Source organism: Epinephelus fuscoguttatus, linkage group LG6 (assembly GCF_011397635.1).
Source record: "Epinephelus fuscoguttatus linkage group LG6, E.fuscoguttatus.final_Chr_v1".
NCBI classification, from domain to species: domain Eukaryota; kingdom Metazoa; phylum Chordata; class Actinopteri; order Perciformes; family Serranidae; genus Epinephelus; species Epinephelus fuscoguttatus.
In genome coordinates this window covers 19,868,809-19,886,287 of record NC_064757.1, presented here as the reverse complement: position 1 = coordinate 19,886,287, position 17,479 = coordinate 19,868,809, and the positions used below count along the sequence as shown (strand labels likewise).

At 42.5% G+C, this 17,479-nt stretch overlaps 1 protein-coding gene across 5 annotated transcripts in view; it reads right to left on the bottom strand.

Annotated features, from left to right (window-relative positions):
• The window catches only part of rhobtb4 (Rho related BTB domain containing 4), a 50,027-nt gene extending 34,282 nt beyond the window's left edge, over positions 1-15,745 (bottom strand). The window contains exons 1-2 of one of the 5 annotated variants that reach the window (XM_049578066.1): positions 15,628-15,745; positions 9,712-9,854 (exon numbers count right to left, since the gene is read on the bottom strand). The gene's annotated coding sequence lies outside the window, so the exon portion shown is untranslated. Of the gene's footprint in view, positions 1-9,711; positions 9,855-9,924; positions 10,138-10,521; positions 10,653-15,622 lie in introns of those variants that run through there. The other 4 variants (XM_049578068.1, XM_049578065.1, XM_049578064.1 and 1 more) reach the window with 4 other exon arrangements.
• Between the last annotated feature and the right edge of the window lie 1,734 nt (positions 15,746-17,479).

Below are 17,479 nucleotides of genomic sequence, written 5' to 3'. Positions count from 1 at the left end.
TAACTGCAAATATTGTAGATTCTAAGATATTATATTTGCAACAGTGAAATTACATATTATGAAGTTCTCTGTCACTGTTATCTTCATAGTTATGTCCTATTGCTTTGTTCACTTAAACAATTAATATTCCTATTATTACTGTTCGACTGGTCAGTCAGTTGAATACGTTGTCATCCGTCATTGCAACTTCTGACAGCTGTCAAACAGCTGTCAATGAGATGTCAAGCTGACATCTAATTGCAGCTCAGTCAATCTGACGTATTGTCCGCTGTGCAGAGGATTGTGGGTGCAAAATCTGACCAGATAGAACGTCCTGGCATTTTTGGCATATTGCATTTGACATATTATATATTGGGACATACTAAAACTTTTTCTGGACTATATATTATGGTAGTATGGGTATTGGAATGCACAGCAAGACATCTTGAAGATAGTGTCTGTCATCTTAGGTTGTTTTTATCAAGCCAATATATGTCCAAGTGTTCATTTTTCTAATAAGCTTGGTTGTAACTATTTGATGCTATAAAAAGGGGGTATAACATCACGATTGAAAGCTGTGTGTATTAATCGGTGCGCTCGTGATCAATGGCGCTGCTCGTGATTGGTTGGACGGGTGTATGGGTGGGAGCTCAATACCATGGAGATCACTACAGTGCAGACTCTGGCTCAAAATGATGTCACCAATGTAAGACGGCAGTAGAATGTCCCAGAGATTATTACTTGGTACTGAGGCTAAAGCCAGTTGTTGAGTGATGACCTGTCAGGCAGGCAGATGAAAAACAATTCACTATTAAATTTTACTGTCAGTCATGGCATGGTATGACAGTCACAACATAACTTATTTGCAGGAGTAAAACAACAAAATTAAAGATTCATTGCAAATTGCAGTTTGCTGTGATAATATTTAAGAGTGTTAAGGGGAAATATTTTCTCTGTGTTAGATTCAGCTGACCCAACAGGCAGCAAATGCCTTAATTCTGTTTCAGTGCAGATAGGTTACCATTAATGTAACATTATGCTCTGGACCACTGTATACTATACAGTACCTTTAAGAGCATTACCTACCAGCCTATTAATGACAGATCAGTGGGTGGTCAACAGCAAAGTACTGTAATTTGTCATCTGCCTGGAGGTTTTTCCAACAATATGTGCAAGCTATTACTGGGCGTTGACACTGCACTGCTACCTGCGGTGATGGTGGGAGTGTTGGTAACCTCAATGAACCTCAGACACATTCGCAGACACTCTCACACTCTGGTGAGGATGTATCAGAGTAAACTTTGGACTGGGCTTGAGAAAAGATAACAAACAGGAAAAGGTGAGGGAGGGTGAACGGAGCTCTCGTTCCTCTGAAGCATAGGACAGAGAAAGAAAGTCTTCTTTTGTAGTTGCAGTTGCAATATAGGGTATCTGGTAATGCTTTAATGTACAGGGAATCTATTGCTAGATTTAGTATTATATAAACATGTATAAAATGGAGTGAAATTGAAAGTTCTAACCAATGTGACAGTAACCAGGAGGAGAGGCAGGAGCAAAATGCTAACGTTGTGAGGAGAGAGATGCATTTGGCCTCAGCACAGGTCAGTATTCCAGAAACAGCCTGATCAAACAGAGACTATAGCCAAGCCAAACACCTCTGGACTTCAGTCTGGCACAGAAAGGCAGAGATCACAGTGCACACAGTCACTACATCAACCCAGCACACTCTGCAACGTACCAGAAAGCAGAGGTTGCCAACCTTTTTGGCTTGTGTGACCCACTATAATGAGGCAAAGCATGTGCCCACCAGCGATGACAAGTTAAACTAAAGAGTGATTTATTTTTACAGTTTCATCAGAACAATTTTTAGAGATTTACGGAGATAAAATTCTATAACAACCAAATTTAAGGATATGTGTTCATGTAAAATGTTTGTATATGCCAAAATGGTGTCATTTCTTTAACATGACTAGTCCTACCTATCTATACTGGTGTCAGGCTAAGAAAACCAGTATCAGTCTGCCTCTGTTTAAAACACACTGTTGCTCACAGATACAGAAATAGAGAGGAGGAAATGGAGGGGAGGGAAAGAACCAGAGTCTAAAAAGCAAAAATCACAGACAGACTGAGACACAGACAGACAAATAAACCACATTACAGAGAGCTGAGCCATAACAGGAAGGTCCTTTGTTGTGTTTACTTCAAATAGCCTGCGTGTTGTTTACCCATTCTGTTAGTTAGAGTTCCTCATATTGTATCGCACTTGCACAAACAAAAACAAACCTGTTGTGAGGTGAAAACCTTGCATCTCACAGACGGAGGGAAACAGCAACGCATTACTCTCAATGGCAATGCAGTTTCGATTTTATCAAATAAGGCTTTGAGTGGGTTTTATAACAGCGAAAGGTCGAAGTATTTTCTCAGGCAGCAGAGGAACTATGTAATCCTCCAGCTCGCCAAAAAAAAAAGTCACCATATATAGAGTTAAGATTTTCACCTCACAGCAGTGAAATGCAATCCCCTACATACTGCTTGAATCTGTCAGTGATGGAGGTCAACATGCATCTCTGATTGCGGGAATATTGTAAAACAAGGCGGCACATGCATGCACACATGTACACACACAACGGATACACTATGCACAGTCGGCATCCTAAAATAGTGTGATGGAAAAATCTATACTGGTGTCCAGTTATTTCTGCACTGCTGCGCCGTGGCCTGGTGATACAACCGGGATACAATAGACACCTCACACTGTGACCACATGTCATTCATTCGCCAAACTGCAGCACCATCACACAGGCTTTAAGCATTTGAATAAGGGCAAGGGGCAACGGGGTGGAAGCTCGTTTGGATGGTGCATTACTGTTGATCCCAGCTAATCCAAACCACTTGTGAACAGAGGTCACTCAGACCACAGAAATGTTGCGACAAAGAGAGGGAATTTGTACAGAAAATATAACATGCACATATATATCTCAAAATGTCCAGTACAAGTCTGTGTGGCTTTTAACTATTTAGTTTGGATAAACAATATGTCCCTACTGTATTATTGATCATTGCGGCAAGGGGGAAGTGAAAAGCAATTTAACAGAAAATCATCACAGCCATAATGGAGCATAACAACACTCAGGACGTCAATATTTCTGCATAACATGACCTCTGTTGAGAAATGCATCGGTATTAAGTAGTGCATGATATTAAATAGGAATGGTATTGATGATATTGATTAAATATTTATGTTGAAATGAAAGTGATGTATTCTAGTGAGAGACAGAGAGAGGGAAACAAAAGGGGGGATTATTTCATTATTCCATAATAAGCCAGGCTGTATGACAATTTAAAAATTGTCTGTCCTTAGACGACCACAACTGATTTGCAAAGTGAAATGTTATCTAGAGGGATTTACAAGATATAACTTACAATATATAACCAGGTTTCAGTGTGTTCTTGAATTGCATTGATTTACAGTTACAAATTTGATTGATTTACATATGAGGGGGCTCACTGTGAGTTTATCTAAATTGTGCTGCAAAAAAATAACAAAATAAAAGCAGAGCACCAACTTTTAATGGGTTTTTTTTTGTAGTCAATTTGTTTCAATTAAGGAAAAGGTTTCTAAAGTACGCAATGACTAAAAATAGACGTGAGCTGAAACTGGCTAACCAAACCACATAATATATGGTGAGTCAATTTCAGATTTTCATGGGGGAGCAAACCACAGAGACTGGAGTCAGACAAAGACTGTCTGGGATGATGACAGAGCTCTCATCTGCATCTTGCTACCCTCGGTTAGCAAATCTGATTCATCCATTCTGGGGTGTGTGCGTATGTGCTTCCATGTGTGTACGCAAGAGAGAAACAGAGAGTGTCAGTCAGGTTGCATCAGCCTCCTGAAACTGCAAAAAATCGGGCAGGCCTCAATCGAATGGCATGTGGGCGATTACGAGCGCTGAGACAACAATGAGTACGTATAAAAATAGACGTGAAGGGAAACACCTTAACCTGTGGACACGTGCGATCACGCGCACACACCTCACACATACTAAAACAATTACAGATTCCTGTGGTTTCATAAGTGCCTTGGCCAACTCTGAAACTGGTCTGACCCTGATTAGCAGGAATGGCACCCTTGGGCGTCTCTCGCACTACAGATTAATTTAAAGCCTGCAGCTCTTACTAGAAAAATGACAGAGGCAAATAGACAGGCAGAGAGTATGGGCATGTGTCAATGTGTTTATGTCTATATGAAGGTATTTGTTATGTGGATTTGGGAGTTCACACGCTACTCTGTGTGAGTAATTGTGTCTGTATGTGTTTACGTCTCTATATATGAATGTGGGTGTGTATGTGTATGTATGTATGTGTATGAGAACATTCAGAGAGATGCTTTCTGGGTACAATGAAAGCAACCACCTGCCAAAACACAGCAGCAGCCAAGGTTACGGAAATCATAAAGAAATCACCTAACCATTGTTCTCCATCACATTTATAAGTGTCGCATTAACACCAGCAATCAGTGTTAAAATGACATAAGAGCCAATGTCTATGTGACGGTAAACATGCAGTGGCAACTCCCAGAACTCTCACTCTTGCATGGACGAACAAGAAATTGGAACTGTGAACAAACCCTCCCTTTTTCGCCCAAGTACAGTCAATCACTGATGTTGCTCAGGGTGCTAATTGGGGTTTCTTGATTCTCAATTAATGGAAGCCACAGCTGCCTAACAGTGTGTGCAATGGGATGTGAGTTATTACAGGAAGGCAGGTGGATAGACAGGCAGACAAGATGTGAAAACAAACAGGAAGATAAAGAGACAGACAGCCGAAGCTTGCAGGCACTGAAAATGAGAGACGCTAGAGATTACCACTGCGTGTGAACAACACAGAAGCCAAACATATGGGGCAGTTTGGTCCCACACAGACATAGGAAGTGGTTAGTGCGAGGGTCAGCCGCCTTAGTCCTGTAGGGGATGCAAGGACAACCACACCCGTCCAACCAGGCTCGTAGCGCACAATGCACACACAACAATGGTGTGAAATGCAATCTGTGATTGCAGCAAACACACACACACACACTCGAATACCTAGTTGGCATATCCTCAGTCATATGACTTTGGAGCCAATTCACGCAAGGGGATCGGCTTTCCGCCACAAACGAGAGGCGCAGATGCTAAAGAAAGAGACACCCAGGGATCAAGTTGCATACAGAGACGCACACATACAAAAATATGCACGCATAATGACACACAGATGCAAAGGAAGATATATTTATTGCAGTGATACATCCGCACCGCCATGATTCGCAGAAAGCACACACACACACACACACACACAAACAAGCATGAACATAAATAGAGAGGAGCTACAGCCAAGCAGCCAAGCTGTGCCTCTTAGTGTCTGTGGCATAACATGCTGTGTCGTTCTGAACACACATTCACACACACACACACACACACACACACGCAACATTAATTCAGTAAGGTGCATAGATTTGGTGAAAAGGAACACACGTCACAGCTGAAGAAATAAATATTCAAATGTAATCATTACTGTGTGTGTGGGTTAAGGAATGAAAAAGCAGCAGCGGCAACTTCTATATGATTAAAAGTGTGTCTGTGCATATTGGTGAATGTGAACTTCTGGCTTAAAACTTCAGAGCCCCTGTCAATGTAGCAGCCATTTTCTTTAAAGAGCAGCCTTGTACCTCATCTGCTGGCATGCTACGTACATGACCCTGACCCTGACCTTGACCCAGACCCTGACCCTGTCCTTTCTCAGGTTTGTAGTAATCTGTCATTTTGAAGGCATGCAATGTCAAACATGTGAGCTTCCCATTTCCCGTTTTCACCCCTAACCCTTGTTTTCCAGAGGAACCTTGCCCCTTAATTGGAACAGAGTTACAAGGGGTATTGGTTGAAATCTTTCCCTTTGAAATGGAGCAACCCTTCAAGACCCTAAATGGCCGTGACAGGTGTTGCAGGTCATTACAAATATGCTATCTTCTATTGTGGTGATTTCTCGTGTGAGCTTTAGGCATCATTTTGTGGGTTGTCAGGACATTTACGATTTGTTCGCAACTTAAATTTCACTCTATCACTTCAAACAAGTTGCCAAATAAAAAAGAACACTGCAAAATAACCAGTAGGCTAACATTAGAAAGCCTTGCTCCTACCCTGCTAGTCTGCACTTATACTAGGGGAGCGTTAACAAGCAGCAACTTGGCTGCTGGACTTAAGTCAAATTTTGGAAGGTAGGCGTCATCAAGGGGTTGGGGAAGGGTATGGGGCATTGAAATATGTCAAAATGCTGGGCTGTCATGCACAAATCCATTATGACCATGTAAAGTTAGCTAGCAAGTTAGCAATGTGGCCCTAGCACCTCGCCCTTACCCTCTATCCTAACAGGAGTTAGGACACAGACGTGAACGCGCAAAACCGGGTGGTATGGGCTAAGTAGTAAGGAGAAGGGGTGTGTCGGGACTGACCCAAAGAAACAGCCACTTAAGTTGAATTTCTGTGATGCATTTAGGAAACTAGTTCGATTTACAGAAGCAAAATTGTGTGATTTTAGTCAATCAATTACAATCCAAAAACACTGACACAACCATAAATGAAATGATACTTGCTAAGTTAAAACCTCTACCCCAGAACTCTTTCCCCATATTCTGTCAACAGTGAGATTGTGTAATAAACCTCCCTATCAGTGCAACCATCCAGGATCTCTCAACACAACCCCCCATCAGACCCTGAGCTGTCTGAGCAGCCATGACCACATGAGGACACCCCCCTGAAATGAACCCTTATCTCCTCCCGCCCTCTTGGTCCGACCCTGCCCTGTCCTGTCCTCGCTGGCGACATGACACCTTCTTATCCAAGTCCCTCACCACACACAAACAGCTTGTTCCCTCACACATGAGCTGTCTGGCCTTGTTAAGGTGTTTTACATCCTGCATATGAAAAACTGTTGCAGACACGTGTTTATATTATATTAATATTGTTTTTATTGTGCAATGGACCAAACTAATGATGGCATTAGTTTACTTACTGTAATTCCGACCAGCTGCAGAGGCCTATAAAGCTAATCACACTCACTCTCACACACATACAGTGAAGACAGAGAGAGTGCCAGTGACACAGTGCAGCAGGTTACCACATGAGAGGAAGTTCAGACAGATGTTCAAAGGAGTTTTACATGTGGAATCGGTTGTGAAAGAGTTTTTTTCCTCAAGAAGGGAGGAGGTTAGCTGTTTCAGTTTGATTTTTTTTTTATTAAAACTTTTCTTCACCAGTTTTCTGGTTTAAACTTAGAAGAGGAAGTGGGAAAGATGTGAGGTTAGGCCCTCCTGATTTAGCATGTTTACAGTCATATGCAGTCTGACATGCTCTCTCTCTCTCTCTCTCTCTCTCACTGGCTCTCTTTCTCAAGCCCCTTCTCACTCCTTCATGCTCTGCTCTAGTTTCCCCTCAGCCAAAACCCCTTCGCGTCCCTTTTCCTCAGGATCTGCACTCCTTTTTCCTCCATTCTTCCTCCTCTCCACAGCTTAATTTCGCTCTTGTTCCGTTTTCAAACAATCTTCTTCTCCTCTTTTCTCCTCTCCTCTCCCGGCACACAAGGTCTTTGCTCCCTTAACTTTCCCCTCGCCGCCTCACTCTGCTTTCTGCTCTCGCATACACATTCTCTGCTCACTGACACCCTGTTTAAAAAACAACCAAAGAGGCAGCCAATAAGAGAGAAACAAACTGTACAGTTGCCATCACCAGCACAATTGCTCGCTTCTAACTCCTTCTCCCTCCTCTCCCTCTCTCTCACTCCCCCCACTGTGTTTTCTCTCTCTCCGAAACTTACTTAAGAGGACAAACATCATGTGGTGCTGGTAAGAGAAGAAGACACTGTTGTACGCTGACTGAGTCTCTGTTCGTTTTTTTTTTCTTCCTTTTTTGTGTGAATGCCTATGTTGCCATCCAAGGATGTGTGTGTGTGCCTGTGTGTGTGTGCCTGTGTGTGTGTGTGTGTGTGTCAATGAGGATCACTTTAGCATTTTATTACAACCCTCCATCCTTGCATACATGCACACACACACACATACAAACAATGCAAACTAGCTTTTCTATGTACACAGCCCCAAGTTGAGGGGAGGTGTGTATTCGAAGCAGACTGTATGTGTGTGTTCAAGCATGTGTGTCCATGTGACCGAATGTGTGTGCGCGATATTGCTCAACTCACACAAAGACACAGCTTCTTATATGACTCCCAGCTGTGCGGACTTGGCCCACCAGACGGCCATCCAGCAGCCAGGAATGTTTGGTGCGCAACTGTACTGGAAAGCCCCAGTTACCCACACACACACACACACACACACACACACACACACTCACACTCACGGCCTCCTCTGGAGACAACCCACTCCTCTGAGCAGGGGCAGACAGAGGGACGGGCCTCACCCCAAAGGAAGAATGGTTCAAATTCCACAGCTGATAGAAAAACACAGAGGAGTGGGACAGAGCGAAGGAACTGATGTCAACTCTATCAGACCATCCCCCCACACCCACCATCTGCTCTGCGCTCTCAGTGTAGGAAAAACAAAGAGGAAGGAACCAAAAAAAAAGTGTAGGAAATATTTGACTTTTGTGGGCATTGCTGGTGTAGCTGATAACTGGATGCTGGATTGGCTGTTTTCAAATTTCTTCCCGTGCTTTGTTTTCTTTTGTGCTTTAGCAGTATGTACAGTAACTACAGCAGCCACTGTTTGGCTCTGCAGACATTGAGTGACTCCACTCCTCAGCTATGCCTTCAAGCTGGACTCACTCATCCAGACTGCAGGTGCTGGACATATCTCATTCTGTATTTAACCAAGCCGAGCAAACTGTAGCAAAACACATACTGACTGATTGATTTCTGCATCACCTAAGATAACCTGAATGAAGGGGTAGAAAGGAGACCTGGGCTTAGCCAAATAAAGTTATGTTATGCAGCCTTTGTTTCCAATATTCCCACAGGAGTGTGAAGTACTGATGGTGAGATGTTATTAAGATTGCGGCAATTAAAGTGCTGCATTTTGAAGAACTACTCTATTATTGACCGCATATTGTATATTATAATACTTAAAATGCTTAAAATAAAATCATTTGTACTGCCTTTTTCTTAAATATGATTGTTATCATTCCTCATTGTGAAATTGTGTGATATCTTTTGAATATCCTTTTGTGAGAGCACTCAAAAACTCAATACTTTAAAAAGCAAAACAGGCAATAAAAGTTGACTTGACCATAAGATAAAACTGCCCCTTAAGGGCTAAGGCCACATGACCTTTATCAGTGTTGCGCAGATTTTGTCCTGGGTTGACTTAAAGTGACACACCCAAATTAAATTTATAAGTTGTTAACCTGGCCTAAGCAAAAAACATAAAAAATAAGTTGCGTTTTATGAGGTCATGAGGTTTTGCAAATATAGGCATCACACAAAGGACAGTCCATTTCATCTAATTTAAGATGCCTTCTTTGGGATCTTATTCCCAAACAGCTTAGGCAGATGCAGAAGCAGAAGTTACAAACCAGGCAACTTCAACCTGAAGCTTGTCCTTAAGTGCAAAACTGTGAGCAACCCCAAACTAACTGAACCGTTATGCAACCCTCAGCCTATCTCTCCACATGTGGTCTGTGTTGTAGACCGTTGTGTTGCGAGCATAAACAGTTCAAGAGTTAAGACACAGAGTATGTGCAATGCTCCTACCTTTGAAAGACATTCACCTCTGGAATCAGCTCAGGTCTCTCTCCCCTCGACGTCCACTTTCAGTTCACACCTCTCCGCTGCTTCTTTTCCCCCCTTCAGTTTATTCTGGGCAGCGCTCGTCCCTCTCGCTTCTCCCCATTAAACTGCAAGGCACAAACACATGCGATCACTCCAGAGCATTCCTCCGGATGACAACATCTAATCATAACTCACATGTTTTAACACTTGCTCCGTCTCAGTCTGGACTTGAGCGTCCTCAAATGATCGGCTTGGTTTCTAAATGCGCGTGTTGGCTGAAGATCTGCCAGAACTGACAGAAGAAAAATACTCCCGACTGTTGCAGCCGAGAGACGCCAGGAGGAATGTAATTACATGAAGACTGCTGCATATTGCAAAAGCAGCAGACATGCTCTTGTTTGCAGATCTCTCCCCCCCACCCCCCCTTGCTATTGTGCTCTGCGATCTGTCTGGGCTGTTGTCCGCCTGTGGTCCTGATGCGAGTTTTTTCCACGTCCCTTTGTTGTTTCTGTCACACCTACAAGGGGGAGCACATGGAGGAGGGGACCCTTACATCGACTTTCTTTTGTCTTGTCTGTTTGTTTTCACACAGCAGCGCTGCTCGTCATGAAGGATGAGTATTTTTTTTTTTGTACGATAATGACTTTACATCTCAGATGCTTGGTATCAGCTCGCATGCGTTTCATCCTCATCGCATCTGTCTGATCTCTACTCTCTATATATTTCAATTTTGTAAATAATTACAAAAGTCCGTTTCCCATTCTCCCACCCATGTTTTTCATCCTATCTCACCAAATCTCTCGCCAGAAGTTTAGTCCTCGCTGGGGAGTGGGCTGACGCTGCTGTCTCTGTCTCTTTCTCTCCCTCTCCTCTCCTCCCCTTTCCTTCTCTCGTTGTATCTCCCAAGCGGTGGTAGAGCCCAGTTATGTTTCACTCTAGACCAGCCTTCACCCACAGCGCGCCAGCGCCTATCAACGAGGCGCAGTGACGACAGCCTCATTGCTAGTCACCAGTGCCACACCCATCCATTCATAAAGTAGCGAGAGTGCCAGCCTCCGGGCCGGACAGTGCGCACGGTGAGGAGGTTGTAAAAGACGCATCATATGCCTATAGGGACTGACATGGCCATAATATTCTTTTATGGAGCTGTGTGTCCCATATGCCTCATGTTTGTGCGTCTCATATTCCAAATGGGGAATTTATAGTGTGATTTAGTGGGGTACTTTATGACAGGTCTACTGTAATGTTTGACTTGTCTTACCATCTTACAAAATGTCAGAAGTCATTTTCCTCTTGCATAAAAATATTGATTTTTAGGATACTTATGCAAGTGCTATTGGTGAGAAACGTGTCAGGTATACCCTACAATATTGCAAACAGTCAAGTTTCACTCATGCACAGTTAGAGCTGAAACTATAGATGGATTAGCCAAATTTTGATAAACAATCAATTATTTAAGCTATTTTTTTTAACAAAAAATGCAAACAAAAAAATTGATTCCATTTTCTCAAATGTAGATTTTTTTTTTGCTTGTTTTCTTTCTTTATTATGATGATAAATGAATCTTTAGATTTTGGACTGCTGGTTGGACAAAGCAAGACATTCAAAGACACCTCCTTCATCGATTAATCAAGAAAAAATCCTTAAGATTTCTCAATAATAATTGTTAGTTGCTGCCTTATCCCCTATACAATGTTGCACTTCAACTCTGTGATATCAATGCACATATTTACACAGGCTAATATAATGTGAAATTTCACAGGAATATGTTCCTGCAATCTTGCTATAGCTTAAAAGCCAAGTCCTCCTTGCTCAGTCGGTCACACTGCTGACTTCATCGTGTCCACCTGCTGAACCTGCCTGTTTGTGCAAGGTTGCATAACAGCATTTTTACGCCTTTGTGTTTATCCACACAGCTACCCACCCAATTAATTCTGAAACTATTTGGGTGGATGTTTGAGGCTAGTAAAACACTATTGTGTTGACAGTAGGTAGCCACCCTTAGGGAAGATGCTGCACACAGCCATTGTTCAGCACAGATACAGTATAAAGGTGTACAGTAGAAACTATTAATCACTGGTATCATCTGCCGTGTGTGTGTGTGTGTGTTCTGTCTGTGTCATTCAAACAGTTTAGTTGCCCAGCTTGCGCTCAGTCTCAATTTTAATACACAGACATCAAGGTTTATTACATTTTTGAGCAATTTATTAATCAGCCAAACTCTTTTGAGACTGATACCCAGGAGATGCCCTGTAAAACCACAGCATCTCCTCTGCAACAGTGTACTCACTGGCATCATAATAGCAGTACACAACCTCCTTCTGTATGTATGTATGCATGTATCCTGTTTTGTATGGTAGAACTTCTTTATTCATCACTGACTGACAATAGCCAGACAGCTTGTGTGAAGCTTTGAGGCTCTTGGTGTTTTCAAGGCTTCGCTGAACTCACTTATAGAAATCTAATGAAATTACAATGTATTAAACTTCCACTTAGAAACAAGCAGGAAAGGATGGTCATATACAAAATGATACAACAGCAACAACCAAAAAGTCAGCACTCTAATTCAGTCTTCAGTGTCGACTCCTTTATTTGAGCTGTCAGAAAAGCATTTCAGCATTAGCCTTCATCAGCATTTATATGTTTAAAAAAAAAGAATGCCGTTCTCTGTGCACGCATATATTCTGTCCTGAACTTGGCAAAAGCATAAATGTCAGGCTGTGGGGCTGTGAGAGGCCCCCTGTCTCTCACAGATTCTCTAAGACTCCTGCTCAGCCAAGCATCTGAAACAGCCATTGTCCTGTGAAGGGAACGGAGCGACCTGCCCAGGCTTGCTCCTATCTCAGCGTGCATGCAAGACCTAGGCAACCATCCTCTGGCTGTGGCCAGCAGGCATGGGACTCATCACACATACACACAGATGCACAAACTCCTGTATAGACGGGTGATGGAACATCACGCTATAGCCGTGACATAGACATCACCAGGATGAACTGTTACCGTGAATGGTAAAAAAAAGAGAGAGAGAGAAAAAGCCTTATTTCTTTTCCCTATACAATGCTTCCTAAGTTCTGCTGACATTCAGTATGATACACTGAAGGTCATATGATTGTGTGTGTTTAGTCTGTCCACTTCTCTGCTCTCATCAGACTCTTTGTCCCCTCTCTTCTTCATGCCGCACACAGGTGTACTGAACCTTTATCTCAAAGTGTCTTGTGCAGCACTTTTCCAATGCCAGTGGCCTCTGCTATAGGACTATTGACACAGCCGCATGGGCACAATAGGGGCATAATGGGGGCGTCCACATGGTTCACCCCTCTCTCTGTCCGTCTCTCTTCTGAGGGGGCAAACTGCTGATCTCAGGGGTGTGAAAGGCCTGCGTCAGCTGAATTTCTACAAACAAACACAGCACACAAAATGCACACATACATTAATACACAAAAAAGCACATGCACACACATAAACACACACAAAGCTCACACACTTACACACACACACACACACACACACACACACAAAACCGTAATCTTTGTCCCTGTTCAGATCGATTTCACTCAGCAACTCTGTACCTCCACCGTGGCACGTTAGAAGCCACAATGGCCTTTGACACCAGCCGTCGAATGACCACAATGACACCTAACTTTGCGCACTGACTGACCACAATGGGCCTCTCTTCGCCTCAGAGCCTCTGCTATTCTTCTGCCTGATCTCACAGACAAAGCAGTGTTACAGAAGTACCAATTGAGCTTGAACAATCGCTCACAAAGGAGGCACTGACTTGGTGTTTCCAGCCCTCCTGCCAACTGTACCACATGCTGGGCAGTGTGGTGTGAAGGTAAATTGGCATCGCATGCAGCCACACTCAGAATATTGATTAGAACTTGACTTTGTGGCACAGTTATTGATTTGAAAAAATTATTCAATGAGATTTTTCCAATTGATGAGCCACAGCGTGAGACTCAGGTTTAGTTAGTTAGGAGACTGCATTTATGATATTAAACATGAACTGTCTCAAGAAAAGAAAACAGAGATTTTTCAAATCAAATTTATTTAGAATACATACAATATCATTTAAAACACTTGTGCATGTAAGAAAAAATAGATTCCAGGGGACTTCAGCAGAGACTTACTTTGAGTGATTGTAATTATTTTTGCCATGTTTATCATGGAACAGCTCTTAGATGTACCACTTATATCTGCTGGTCTGCTTTGATTGATTTGATTTGCTTTCATTTATATTTACATATAATTAAATGTATTTTAATGTAATTCCATAAAAATATGACGACAGAAGACAGACACGCTGTATGTTAATCTTTCTCAATTAAACATCCCAGAACAAAACAGGAAACATTAAATAGTCATGACGTTGAGTCAGACACAGAAAAAGCACAACCATCTCTCACCCCATGACTCTGATGAGCCAGGAAGTGATGGGTCACTTGAGTCCTACATATTAATCAACTGCAGGTCCCTAATCTGATCCTCCAGAAACTGGCGGTCTGGAAAAAAATCTTCCTCAAATTTCTATGATAATTTCCTTACTTGCTGTAGTGCCTCCTAGATTGGTGCTATGCATATGCTATATCCCGTTATACCCATGGATGGATTACTGAACTGGCCAGCCGGGCCAAGACCCAGGCCCAGGTACCCAACATGTCAGGTGGCCCCCTGCCCTTCATCTTTAAAACGTCACTCAACTTAAAACATACTGAGCAGGAAAAGACTCAAAAGACCACAAAGACACACAATAAGACCACACAAAAACATTTAAAGGAACTGCAAAGAGACAGAAAATAACTACACAAATAGGCAAAACAACCACATAGATCACAAAATAACTACAAAGAGACACATAACAACCACAAGGAGACACAAAATGATTACAAAGTCACACAAACTACCAAAAGAGACACACAAATACTGCAAACTGACACAGAAGTACCTCAGTAAGACACAAAATTACCTCAACAGGATACAAAATCACCTTAAAGAGACATAAAACAACCAAAAAAGACACACAATAACCCCAAAGAGACACTAAATTACCTCAGTAAGACACAAAACAACTACAAAGAGACACAAAACATCCACAAGGAGACACAAGATGACCACAAAGTGACACAAAACAACCAAAAAGACACAATAACCTCAAAGAAACACAAAATTACCTCAATGAGACACAAAATGACTACACAGAGACACAAAACAACTAAGAGAGACACACACAGTTACCTCAAAGAGACACAAAATTACCTCAAATAGGCACAAAACAGCCACAAGGAGACACAAAACAACAACAAAAAACACACAATAACCTCAAAGAGACACAGAATTACCTCAATAAGACACAAAACGACTACACAGAGACACAAAACAACCAAAAGAGACACACAGTTACCTCAAAGAGACACTAAATTACCTCAGAGACACAAAACAACTACACAGAGACACAAAACAACCAAAAGAGACATACAGTTTCCTCAAAGAGACACAAAATTACCTCACACAGGCACAAAACAACCACAAGGAGACACAAAACAACAACAAAAACCACACGATAACCTCAAAGAGACACAAAACGACTACACAGAGACACAAAACAACCAAAAGAGAAACAAAATTACCTCAAAGAGACACAAAATGACTACACAGAGACATAAAACAACCAAAAGAGACACAGAGTTTCCTCAAAGAGACACAAAATTACCTCACACAGGCACAAAACAACCACAAGGAGACACAAAACAACAACAAGAAACACACAATAACCTCAAAGAGACACAAAATTACCCCAGTAAGACACAAAACAACTACAAAGAGACACATAACAATCACAAGGAGATACAAGATGACTACAAAGTTACACAAAACAACCAAAAGAGATACACACCTTACCTTAAAGAGACACATAACATATCACTGTTTGCATATCAGTGTCCAGGCCGGCCCACTGTCTCATAATCCACTCATGCTTTTAACATTAGTTTTCTGTACCTTGTTTTTACAGTATGTGGTCTGTGTTTATAGTGTGTTGTATGCAACTCTTAGTCCTCTGACCTGGCTGCTGCAACCAAATAAAACTGAACATGAAACCTGAACTACTTTGACTCAGACAAATGCTGCTTGACCGCTCATGACCCCACCAGGTTTGTACCATGCACATATGCACAGTTTGTGCATGTGCATATGTTTAGAGACAGGGAAAAAAGCAGGGATTTGTGTAATTCTTTGCGGTGACTGAGGGGCCAGATGTCACTTTGTCAGCATGGACAGAGATCAGAGAGAGTATGACATAACCCCTACCATGAGTTCATCCCTCAGTCTCTTTATGCGCCCATCCACTTCCATGAAGGGGTGCCATCCAGTCCCCGGCCAGCACCTACCCAGTTTTGGGCACCTGGCCTCCTTGGCCCACACTCCAGGCTGTCAGTGTCCCTCCCGGGTGTCACTTAGGTGCTATGAATAGACGCTGGCGTATGCTCAGCGCTGTCAGCTGGGCATTGGCACGTGTGGCTCATGTCAGCACGGCCGCAACGCAACGCTCCCAACTGGCTGACAGCACATTTGGGTCGCCATGGAAACAGGGACGAGCACAGCTACCTCTGCCCTGACATCCACTGCTTGTGTTTTCCAGACAAACTCTGATCTCTTTCTCTCTCTCTCTGTTTCTTCCCATCTTTTCCCCCCTTCATCTTTCTCCTGCTCTTTTTTCCCCCCTTCCTTTTCTCTCTCTTTCATTTCTTGCGTATTGTTTATCTTCCTCTTGTTTACGAGACTTATGACGTTCAGAAGGGAACTGGAGGTTTGAGGTTCTATCCGGAGGGTTTTATATTTATGAGCTGTGAAAGTCTTTGTCATTTTCTCATTGTTCTAATGAAAAATACAGGAACACACCCATTAACAGATCATATTGTATTAAATATGCAAGGTCTCTGCCTTCAAGTCTCATGTGGATATGTGTAAATGTGTTTATGTCTATGATGATTTCCTCAGCGGTGAGTCAACGACCAAAGCAGGAGCTCCTTAAGGTTTTCCAAGTACATGAAGTCTGTCACGTCTCTTGTGTCCTCTGACTTTCTCTCATAGCCAGACTTCTCTCTCTTTCCATCTCCCTCCATCCACACAGGCACGCAGTGTGGGAGTGACTGGCCTTAATTGAAGGGTGTGTGGGGTCACCGCACTTTTCACGGAGGTCCAATAGCTTTCTCAGGGCAAATGAGCAGATTGTGTTGTTTGTACTTCTGCTCCATTTACCCACATATCATTTACTTTGTCCAGGCCGGCAGGCTGGAGGCCAGATTGGGGGGAAGGACAGGTACTAGGTTAATAAAACAAAACTAAAAGACAGGAGTTAGGTCTGCAGCTGCATCCTCTGCCCACTATTGTGGTTTTGAAGTCTTAAATCTCCTAAGAGACAGTGTGTGACTCAGAACCTTGCTTTATGAGTTTGGCTGCTTTATGTCAATACAGTGATAATCCTCCTTCCCCCAACTTTTCATGTTCTGGCTGTCATCATGATTAAATATATTTTTATCTTTGAGCAAAAATCTTGTAAAATCTCCATCATACAGTAAACACTGAATGATCTGGCATTACAAGCACTGTTCATCCAAAGGGTTCAGTTCATCTGTTGAACTATATACTGTAACAGGCAGATGAAGCCGAGCACAAAAGCTCAATATAAGTCAGGCTCATACCATGTGAGAGTAGATATATGATACCACACTTCTCAAAGGAGTCATTTATA